The following is a 12857-nucleotide window of genomic DNA, read 5'->3' on the forward strand; positions in this document are numbered from 1 at the left end:
TGAATAAAATGTAAGCGGAATTTTTTAAAAGGACAAAATCCGTCGTTCGATAGGAGAAAGAACCTTGCTATCAAACATTCTGATCCAGCAACGCCAAAGTCATAAGTCCGATCCCCACGTTAAACGTTTAATCCACACCCAACGTCGATTAAATGCTAGGCAATGCAAGGCCAAGGCAAGGTATTACCAGACAGCTAAAACCTAGGCAAGCAACGTTCAAATCGATTTGCGAAGTGACCACTGTTTGCTAGAAAGTGAAATACGTATGCAACTTCGAAATATCGGTCAATAATTCAGTATCTAATCGCCGACCCATATACTCTGGTTGGCTCCATGCAGTAGGTGGTATTGGCAACCTGATCCAGAATGTAACGAACGCTGTGGCTATGCAACGCAAATAAACACCTTTGGAAGTAAGGAAGCAAAGCTAAGTAGGTATTACCAATTACTATAGCAAAAACCTTTCCACACACGGTCACAATAGAGCGAGTGGTAAGTGGCAACATATCTCGAAGAGCAAATAACTAAGCAACATTGTAAACTTGAATCCGGTCACCCCCAGGTCGAAAGAATTTACCCCCACCCCGCAATAACAGTAATATGAGCAACAATTCCTACTGAAACATGCATAATATCCAGACCTGTACTTTACAAACTGGAAAGAAAATGTACAAATTGTTACATATTTCCATGCCATTATAAGCAATGCCACGGTATTTATATTACATCGACTAAGTCACAGTCAGGGTTACAGTGTCTCAACTACAATGTTTACAGATGAATAAACTTAATTACAGAATCGTCATTAATTTCAAACACTTAAAGTTCTGAACATACTCTGCATCATTTTTTCACTACAATCAATACACGACACAATATGTATTATTTATCCAATGCTTGCAATATAAATGTCCAATACCATTACAATATATTGAACATACTGTTGCAAATGCAAAAACCTGAACACAATAAACAATATAAATGAACTAAAATTTGTGCCAATCTCAGAGAGCTAACACACAAACACGTAGAACAGCTGGAGAGTTATATTTCATCGAAACTTCCTTCCAAAATATAAAAGTTAATCACATCCCTGACCAGAACACATCCAAACCATATAGTTCGTATGTATACAATCCACTCTTCTGTAATCTCTATGTGAGATACGATTCTGGCACTCAAGTTCTGTAACAAAAATACTTTCAGCGACAATTATACATGTATGAATAAATTGTCCGTCAACATAATTTATTAACTTAATCAGGCAAGGCAGAAAAAACTTTAATCATTGCATTTTCATGTTAAAACGATTCAATGGGGTGTGGTGAACATTAATGTCAGTGTAGCTAGCGAAAAAGTGGAGGAAAACACGAATTTTCATGTTTTATATGCACTGGGGAGGTGGGGGAGTAGCCGTATCAATACTTTTAGCGGAAACAAGCCGTGATCGTTTAGGTGTAACTAATACCTGTATGGTGGTAGTGAATAGGCGAAGCAGACGACAATGTTGAGAAAAAATAATTCTAATATGATTGTCTCTGTTAAAACACTCTTACGCTAGAATGACGTCACGTCCACGTGTGGTGACGTAAAAGTTTTTCTTGCGACCAAGAAAGAGCGCTTCTGTACTTTATCCACTGTTTTAGATAATAGATATATTAGAATCGAAATAATTTATAGCAAAAGAGTGTTTTTACACTATCTGTCCGAGTGAAATTATTAGTACGACGTATTACCGCCCATCGTGCATAAATAATGTTAAAGCACTCTTTTGCTATAAATTACTTCTTAAATGAAATTATTTTAGTTCTAAAATAATTTGTATAGTGTTAAAATATCTCAAATATTCTATTTTGTAAATATTAATTTTTTTTATGAGAAGGGGATATTTAAATCACTTTGTGAGGTTACAAAATTCATTGGATGATATCTAAAATTATGATTAGCATTATTATAAGAACTATATTCATAATCACAGGTCTAAACACAGTTATGATGTGATGAAATGTCATATATACCCGAGGGCTGAGCCCAAAACACATATTTACCTACAACAGCGATGTCATAACAAATAAAGTCGTGCAGAATTTAAGGCTGTAACTTGAGAAAAATAACAACCGCTGATTATATGAGGATATTACATGAGTGTCTTTTCATGTTAAACTTATTAAACGAGTTGAATTGAATGATTAAATGCAAGGTTCTGTCGAGCATTTTATCAATGTTATTGAATGTGTTTAATAAATTCAATGTGGTAAGTCACAAATGTAGTATTATTTTATCCCAATGTAGCTTTTCCTGCCGAAACATTAAAACTATCATAAAGAAGTTAATTTGACAAAGTCTCCTATACTTTAAAGAACGTCGACGTCAAAGCTTTATTACACTACATTCTGTCCCACCTAATTTTGGACCTCAACTTTTGACTGATATGAAGAAACAGTTCATAATATTCATATGAAAGTTTCTTGGAAAAATTGACATGTATGGCAAAGATATTTGACTTTAAAAGTTTTACCTTCTTTTCCCCGAATTGGCTGAAATAAATGGTTGAGATAATGAAAGCCCAGCGCTAATGTCTTTATCTATGGTGCGCATAAAAATAGAAGGAATTTTCTTCCAATGACATACAGAGTCAAATTCATTATTTAATTTGTTTACAAATGTCCTTACGTTCACCTATTTTTGTTGTTCACTGTTGTAATCGAATCAAGTGTTCAACTGTTACAAACCTTTATTATAGTTTATAGTTCAAATGCGTTTCCTGTATTAAAAGTGACTAGATTCTATTTAACTATCAATTTCTATACATTAACTTGACGTGGGAAATGGAACATTTTCGAGGTCACACAGCGTCGTCAGAAGTGCATTGTGAAAAGCACGAACCGCGGAACATTTCTTCTGGACACTTTTTGATAGCAATTTATCGTTAAATGTTAAAAAATGGCTTTCACATTTTTTATCAAGTGTTCCTGATCATTTAAGCTCATCTGAGCCAAAGGCTCATGGTAAGCTTTTGTTAACGCTCAATGTCCATCGTCCGCCGTGCGTCGTCCGTCGTGCTTCCGTCAACATTTTCTAAAAGTATCTTCTTCTTGAAAACCACTGGGCAGAACTACACAAAACTTCACAGGAATGATCCTTGGATAGTTCTCTTTCAAATTTTTTCAAAGAATTAAATTCCCAGCAGAACTCTGGTTGCCATGGCAACCGAAAGGAAAACTTTAAAATTCTTCTTGTCCAAAACCTCAAGGCATAGGGCTTTGATATTTGGCCTGTGATATCATCTTATGGTCCTCTATTAAGACAGTTCTAAGTGTGCCCCTGGGATGAAAGTTTTATGATAGATTTATATAGGGAAAAAATCTTCTTGTTTCAAACCACAAGACCTAGGCTTTTGATATTTTGTTTGTAGCATTGCCTTGTAGTCCTCTACGAAATTTGTTCAAATTATGCCCCTTGAGTGAAAAGGGGCCCTGCCCCGGGGGTCTCAAGTTTTACATAGATTTATATAGGAAAAAAACTTTAAAGATCTTCATGTCTGAAACTGCAAGGCTTTTGCTTTTGATATTTGGTATTTTGGATTTCCTTGTGTTTCTCTACCAAAATTGTTCAAATTATGTCCCTGGGATAAAGAGGCCCTGCCGTGGGGTACCAAGTTTTACATAGACTTACAAAGAAAAAAAAAAGATCTTCTTGTCTGAAAGTTGAAGACCTAGGCCTTTGATATTTGATATGTAGCATTGCCTAGTGAATTTCTAACAAGATTGTTCAAATTATGTCCCTGGGGTAAAAAGAGGCCCCGCCCTGGGGGTCACTTGTTATATGAGTTATATAGGAAAAATACATCAAAAATGATCAGATCATATTTCCTAGACTGTTGAATTATGATTACCTGATGACCCCAAGCGATTAGGGATCACTTGACTGTGACCTTGACTTACTGACCTACTTTCTTGTTTTTTTTTTTTCAGATACAGCCTTGAAATTTGGATGACATGTACAGTTTTGCACACCGATCTTAAAAATGACTTTCAGTTTCCATAAACGTAACCTACTGACCTACTTTCTTAATATTTTAGCATAAGTTTGCCATTTGAAATATGTGGCTCATATAACTTAGACGAGAGATCCAGGGTCATCATGACCCTGTTGTTTGAGACAAATCACCAAAATCAGTTTTGTAAATATAATGGTAGAAAGCGGTTAGAATTGTATTAGATCTTTGGACTTGATTACCCTTTTACATGCTGATATAAAGCATTTGGGTTGGTACTCATAAGGAGATGCATAACGTTACTTTTCTTCAAGAAGTCAGTGCAGTTGTTTCCAAAGAGCAAAATGTCAAAAAATCATGTATAAGATGTTATCAAACATGTAAATCTATGTCTTTGTCTTTGTTTATGAACTTGAAGTAAGAAAGTATATTCATCAAGCTGTCTCATTGTAAATAAATTTAAACAGTTAATTTCAGATTTTATATTTTATCACAATGTTTATGAGATTCTACTACGTTTTACTTTTTAGCTTTGTGACGGTATCAGTGATTAGTTAACGCTCTTCTTCCAAATCATGCACAGTACCGACTGAGTGACTTTATTCTTGTCTTAACTTGCGACTACCTTTAACGTTTCGGTGATGGTGCCTTTCAGATATAATAATGTTTACGTTGATGAGATGATATTACGTAGAATCTTCTGAACTCATATGTATAGATTTTCTTGTGTTTAGCATAAGTGTGAGGTTGGCTAGCACTGTTTGTCCATCAAGTTGTATATGGTGTAAGTGTGAGGTTGGCTAGCTATTCCTAAGTATCGTCCACCAAATTGTTATTGATATAAGTGAATCATACAGAATAGATACAAATATATTTCTGGCTTTGTCACTTTATGATCTTCCATTCTAACACGACCCGATTTCCTATTAAACAAAGGAGGTTAAAAAGTGTGTGCTATTATACAACAATTCATTTTTTCTGACGTCCCAGTTATAACGTCATTTAGTTAAACGGCATAGCGGCGCGCTAAAAAAAGAAGCAAAAAGAAAAGAAAACAAAACAAACAAACAGAAAACAGGCAAATATGTTTTGGTTGTCGTCAAGGATGTACTTAGAAAATTCTTGGTAACGTGTTAGAATTGAAATAATATATCTCATTAGTGATTTGCTCTTGAATAAAATGTTTGTTTGCCGTTCAGATGCGTATCATAATTATATCACTCGAGCTACGCCGTCTTGATGTTATTCCTTCGCATCTGAACTCCAAACAAAGACTTTTTTTCAACGACAAATCACAATATGACGTAAATTATTTCTGAAGTGTCGTGCATTCATAAGCTATTAATTTCTGTTATACCTGCATCTTCTTAAAAAAGTTTTCAGACACTAAACAAGTAAGCTCTGCAGAGCATTTTCCCCTTAATTTAGTTTTAATTGTTCTTTTGATGATATCAGGTAGCATTACTATCATGAAATAATTATATTACAGCATTTATGATAGAAACGTAGGTCATTCACCACCACTACAATTTGGGGTATCAATTCTGAGCCGTCTTTACAGTGTTTGTTGAGAATAAACTGTTTCCTTGTATGAAACATGTCCACTTGCTTTTTAATTTTCATTCAGCACTTGCCGTGTACTGCAAGAAAAAAGTGAAAAATTGTCATCCAGTATGCTGCTGCCATTACAAGTTTCGCAGTGTTATAAAGAATAAAGAAGACATCCCTTTTCTGTTGTTATGTATATGTCGTTCCCCTTAAATTGGTTTTACTTTATTGTAGGGTCATTGTTTACTAACCTAGTTTTGAGACATCCTGAATACTCAAAATATTTCTACTGTGTTCCAGAATATTCTACCATAATACTGATACGAGTAAACAGTGTGTAACAATTATTTTTAGAAAGGATTGTTCTTTCTTTTTCTTGTTCTTTTTATTCTTAGTGTTATATGAAAGGTCTGGAACCTTCCACGATACATTAGATAATGTGCTTTCTGACAACAAGCCAGACCTTAGATTTATAGTATAGTATACTATAGAATAGAATAGTGTAGTGTAGTGTAGTGTAGTGTAGTGTAGTGTAGTGTATAGTATAGTATAGTATAGTATAGTATAGTATAGTATTGAAAACTTACCTGAATTTCTTAATAACAAAATATTACCAGTTTTGATATTTAACATTTGAAGGTTTTACATTAAAATTGTGGATTTAAAAAGTTATCTTTGAAGAGAGGATTTATTCATTCTTTGGATATAATAAATTCAACTTTGAAATATTGTGAAATATTGTGGAATTTATACTGATTATACTGATTGGATTTTAATTTGACCTGGACGGGATTTGGACTGCTTTTACATATAAAATTGGATTTTACTGCTATTAAGACATTTTAAAGGTATTTGAATTGTTACTTTCATGAATAAAATTTTGTTATTGTTAATAGTTGCTGGTTTGTTTAACTGTTACTTTTATTTACTGTGTCAAGAAATTGTTACCATTTGACGTTACACTGTGGTCTTTGATAACCACCTGGCTTTTGTGCATGTTCATGCTGTAATGTAACGATAGTAACGATTTGCCGTTTCGTTTTTACAAAAAAAGCTTGTTCCTTTGCTTCCTATTGGTTGAATTGCAGTTCAGTAATTTGTAGCTGTTACCTCCATTGTTGCAAAATTGTAGCGTGCAACAGGAGCGTTTCTTAAATAACTTGAAATATGTATAATAATATTTTCCTTGGGCTTTTTTGCCTACTGATTTCAACTATTTAAATATATTAATTTTCCTCGGGTTTCCCAACTTTATGATTGACTTATATTCCAAGAAATGATTTTATTGTATTAAAATAATTAGAATTTCAATCTCAAAACATTATCTGAATAAATTGAATCATAAACATATAAAATATTTCAAACTATCAAATTATTTCCGACTCTCAAACAACTCTTCGTTCGAATGCGTATTTCAGGAATCTTAAAAAGACCTCCTCCATTTTTGAACTCTAGATATATCCTATATATTCCAAACACTTTCAAACATGTGCCATGAGGTTTTACTGGAAAATTAAAGCATTTTTAATGCCAGATATCTGAGATTTCTGTGCATCAGTAAATATAAATACTGAAACTTACATGGACAACCAGCATAATCCATCCGAGAACATCCCATTCACCATCACACTACCAAACATCTTTAGAATATTTTTTAAAGATCTGTTATCAAACGTTTGCCCGAGAGGTCTTACTTAAGCAATGAAATATTTTTAATGCCAGTTATCTGAGCTTTCTGCGCATCAGTAAATATTTACACATATTTCAGACTCTTTCAAGGACAACTCATCATCTACTCACGCCAACGACCAACTTTCAACCGCCCGTTCAACCGTGCGCAAGCTCCCTTTTAAAGCCGATTTACACCAGCATAATACCTATACAACTGCACTCATAGAGCGTCTTCTGGCGCTTTAAAATTCCATGAGCGTCTACCTACAGATACTAATTTTCGACTTCAAAATAGCAAAACGCACACAAATCATTAAAATATATATATATTAAAACATTGCCCAGAAACCCCTTAATTAAATCCTTAAATTGCATGATACATACTATCAAAATTAAACTTGAAGAAGTTGACTTCCTTTTTTTGCAAAATCTGTGCAAATGGCAAAAACGTAAAACAGGAGATAAGTAATACATGATTCAATTATTTACTTTAGGTAAAATCCGTCACAAAATATCAAGATCGAAATCCAAATGATTCAAATGAACTTTCTGCATAAACAGTGGTAAATTGTATAACTTGCATGAGAAATGCAATGTTTTATAACTCGTCAATTTCGAATCACTTCGAAACCTCACTTAGGGTGTAGAATTGTTTATATGCGGAAGCAGAAACTGGCTATCGAAAGATCGGTGGCTCTAGTCAGGTGAGATTACTACTATTACCACTACTATTTAACTACTGCTACTACTACTTCTACTACTAATAATACTACTTATCCTGCTGATACTACTACTAATATTGCTACTTCTACAACTTTCACAACTACTATTTTTCCCAGCTTTACCATTAATAGTACTGCTATTAGAAGTAGCGAAAGAAAACCATTTGTCACAAAAATATTAGCCCTTTCTGGCTTAAGTGTTTGGCCTCCAGTAAAGTCGTATTTTGCAACACTATAAAAGTAACACGTCTGCAGACGTGTACAAATTGTTCATCCTAGTTGAAGCACTAACCATGATATATGCAGGTGCTTGCTTGTGTTAATCATATGACGTAAACATCCGGGAGGAAAACCAATATGCACAGAATTCATAAAGATTTTAATATCTGCAACGTGATGCTGAAGTCAGGCTTCCTTAAAATACAGAATATAACATATGCGTTAGAAGGAACTTTTGCTTAACTAAATCTTGTATACTTTATAAATATGTCGAAATGATGCTTTTGCAAGTAAAGTTTCGAAAAATGCCATCGGTTTAATGATATTACCCGATAAAAAGTATTCTGTACGAATTATAGATCGAATTTAAGATAACACAACATCACACATATTTTGAGATAATCGAATGCCTTTGACAGTACCTTTGAATCCATTACCAGGCTCGGTCAAGTGTGAAATGTCAACCGTAAGTGTTCCTTCTCAATAGCAGGAACAGTAAACCTACACATTTTTGAAAGTTTATTTTACATCTCTTAACAGATCAAAATAAGTTGTTATTTTCTTATGACACCGAAAAGATACAGTAGACTAAAAGTTGTAACCCGCCATATTCAACAGTTCCACTTCATTTAACATATGCTTCGATGTGATTTGCTTCGATGACTTTTTGTGTGTATAACCGTCTGCCGCAGCACATAATCACCCTTGTTACCCGGATAATACAAAATGATATGATAATTCCAAAATACTACAAACTGGATGAACTGTCAAACTTGGTAAGGGCATTGTTTATTTCAATATTTTCTAATTACTCATTCTGATCGTTTAAAGTGTTGTAACTGATTCAAAATAGTTTACAAGCTGTACCATTTGCACTAAACAATTTGCATATGGGACATATTATTCACTTTGGAAACCCTTTAACAATGTTTACATTTTGCTTCTGAGAACGAGTTTGGCGATTCAAACCGTTGTCAACCTCATTTAATGGACTTTCGGTAATGAATGTTATTTTGTAATTTTCAGTTAATATATAAACAATGATATGAACATGTTAGGAAGTTTTTATCTTAGATCAAATAACCCAAATTTACAAATATATAAGCATATGTATAAGTCGATGGATACTGACCAAAGTGTTCACAGAAATTTCGAAGATAAAGCCCAAAATGTTATATGGATAATAGTCAACATTGTAAACTGACACGAAAAAGAAACGCAACAAGTATTGTAATAGTCAATATTTATAACCTACTGATGTTTAGCCATACAAAATATGTGTAATCAAAAAAAAAACATAACAGAAAAAAAAAATCATCAAAAAATGAATATCGTCTGAGATCATAATATTTCTTTCCATGCTTCAACGTCAGTGCAGTCAATAACGCGTATAGCCACCATTACTCTGTATGACAGCCTATACAAGGGTGGACTTAAAGGTGGAATTGATTGTTGCCCATACTATGACTCTGCCACCATTGTACGGATAAACCTCACGCACACAGTTATTTGCGAAACGTTCGTTGCGGCGTCTGTATATTCTGACCTATCCGTCAGCGTGATGGATTCTTGATTCGTCGCTAAATACAACAGTTCCCCACTGACGTCGCCGGTTATTTAGAGCCCAGCGTTGCTTTTCTTGACGATGACAAGAGCCTGACATCGAGTTGAAGTACGGAAATGAATCCTGCGTTTACACAAATAATCTATGACTGTGTCACGGTGAATTAGTCGTTCGGGATTTCCAACTACAACATGTGACGTGGATTGCGACGTCACAAAGCTGTCACGTAAATGACGTTGACGTATCATATTATCTTGACATATGCTTGTCAGACGCGGTGCAACTGAACGTGGACGGTCACCAGCTGTTACTGTAATGTTAACACATTCAACTAACGTCGGAATTGTTAATTTTGAAACATTGTGAAATTCCACCGGTTAAAAGTCCCAAAATTCGATTTCTCTCTGCCATATTAAGCCTTGGTATTTGAATAAGGAATTTAATCGGTGTTGAGTATACTGCTTTTATCACATGTTTGCCGTCGCGGGAGTGTAATAAAGCCATTAAATAAAAATGATAATACACTAGTGTAATAAAGCTTTGACATCGACGTCATTTATAGTATAGGCGACGTCGGTCAAATTGTCTTGTTTATATAGTAAAAGAAAGTCGATTTTTTGATGTTTCGATAAGAAAGGCTAACATGTGATAAAAAGAATATTACATTTGTGACTTTCCATATTGAATTTATTAAACTCGTTGAATAAAATTGATAAAATGCTTGGCAGAGCCTCGCATTTTATAATTTTATTCAGCTCGTTTAATAAATTCAATATGAAAAGACAATCATGTATTATCCTCTATGTAAATGAGGCAATGTATAGATTAACTTTATGCATCGAGGCGTGTCTGCACTTTTTGGTCATAACAATACTGCGGTAAACACCGAAAATAGCGGTTAAGTCACGCCTAATTGGCGTTGAATTATACACAGCAAAGTTTATATTGATTCGCCACGTGGTAAAATAGCACGAGGTTCACGAGCATTTTGTGCAGCGCCATTTAGATAACCGGAAGCGAAATATGGAATATAAGTATTGATGTATGTTCTCAAAACGAAATGGTGAGGAAATATAATTGTTGCGTTTATTTTTCGTGTAAGTTTAGTTTGACATTTGCATATGCTGTTCTTAAGGTAGAATTTTGTATATTAGATAAGTATACGCATGAAATGTGGTAACTTATTGCTGTAGCATGCTCAGTGCAATGTATTATACATGTGGTCAGTAAGAGAGGTCTTGGTGTACCAATATGTACACCTGGGTATTCAGAATGTGAACAGGGTTTGTGCTATTAGTGATTATAAAAGGTAATTGACAATCAAATACATGTATGTATTTTATATGGAATATGGAGACAGTGGGGTGAAAAGGGACAGCGGGGGTGTGTGTGGGGGGGGGGAATAATACTTATGCACATGTGTACTTGATACCAGGAAGGTGCAAGTTGTACACTGCGCCTGTTACCAGCATAACAATGTTAACAGGCTCATATCATCATGTTGTTACAAAGTAATTTATCATAACATGTCCACGCAAACAAAACTGGCCAATCTGTTATGGGATGTCAATGAAAAAAATTAATTTTGATTATTATCCACTTTCAAAGACAACGCATGTAGGGCATTATCCATGGTCATTTTTGGCTATTATCTATTTTTCATACAAAGATCAATATAAATGGTTTTGACATTAAAACGGCAAAAGTAAACAACTTACTGTAAACTATGACAGATAGTGAAATGGTAAAGTCGTATATACAGTGAATTACAAGCATGAAAAACAATTCTAAATATTTTTTATGATTTTTCAAACTAAACTTACATGGTTTTTGTAAACTATTTAACATATTGTGTATTGTATTCACAAAAATACAGTAAAATAGTTTGAGTTCGATGGAAACAAATCGCCATTCGTTCTTTTTGCAACATCTGGGGGTTAAATCACTTATCCAGCCACAGCAACTTACCGAAAAACGTGAAATTTTCAAAATCGTTGATCGGCCATTTTATAGCATGTTGGAGTTATCACATCATTTTGTATTATGCGGGTAACAAGGGTGATAATAGTGCATAAGATTTATTTGAAAACAGATATCAAATGTCTGTGGCACTATTTCCTAATTTCTTATTACTAGGGAATCATCCCTGGCCTTAAACTTCGTTCAAAATTAAAGACGGGTAATAATATGAGGGGCAATTCAAAAGTAATGCAACTGGGGTAATAAAAGCGCGCGTTTGATAGATTTTAATTTATTAACGCGTCATAATCCTCGAAGTTATCACCCTTGCTACGTATACAAAGTTTCAAACGTTTAATCCAACTTTTAAAGGCATTCATACTCATTTTCAGGTATACCCAGCATATACTAATAAACATCTGATCCCAGGGCCTGTCGGGACCTATAATGTCTACCAGATAAATGTTTTTAGACTAGGGTTCAACAAGAAATAGTTACACGGGGCTAGGTCTGTGGAATATGGTGCATGTGGAAGAACTTGAACCCTTTCCTTATTCAAAAACGAGGTCACAACAGCAGACTTATGCGCAAAGGCGTTGTCGTGCAGCAGGGATAGGTGCTTAAACTCAATGTGTGGGTGTCGTTTGAAACTTTATTGTTTAAGTTTCTTCAACAATTTCTCGTTATAAAATAAGATTTTCTACTTGGTACAACCAGTTGCATAATCGGACCACGGATATCAAAGAAAACAACAAACATTGCTTTCTTGTCCCTCATCAACCTTTTGGCAATTGAGCGTCGGTGGCAGTTTTTGGTAGCCCATACTTTGTTGTTAATTTTCCTAGTAGGCTAAAAAGTGTATCCTTGTCTCATCTACATTAATAATGTCAGAAAACTGCTTTCTATGGTATTTTGGAAACATTTTAAGCAATATTCTGGCTGTTTCAAGTCGGACACGTTTTTTCTTGTCCGACAATAAAAAAAGAAGCTGTAATACGTCTCATTTTCAAATTACGTTTTAGTATGCGGAATATACTTGCGGCTGAGATACCAACTATACTAGCTATCTGTTGAACAGTTAGTCTTGCGACAGACTTAACCACATCGAATACTTTTTTGACCATATTGTTAGAAGTGGCACTACAAGGACGTCCAGGTTTTGGTGCATCACTAATGG

This window comes from Mercenaria mercenaria, unplaced genomic scaffold (genome assembly GCF_021730395.1).
Source record: "Mercenaria mercenaria strain notata unplaced genomic scaffold, MADL_Memer_1 contig_1792, whole genome shotgun sequence".
In the NCBI taxonomy this organism is placed as follows: domain Eukaryota; kingdom Metazoa; phylum Mollusca; class Bivalvia; order Venerida; family Veneridae; genus Mercenaria; species Mercenaria mercenaria.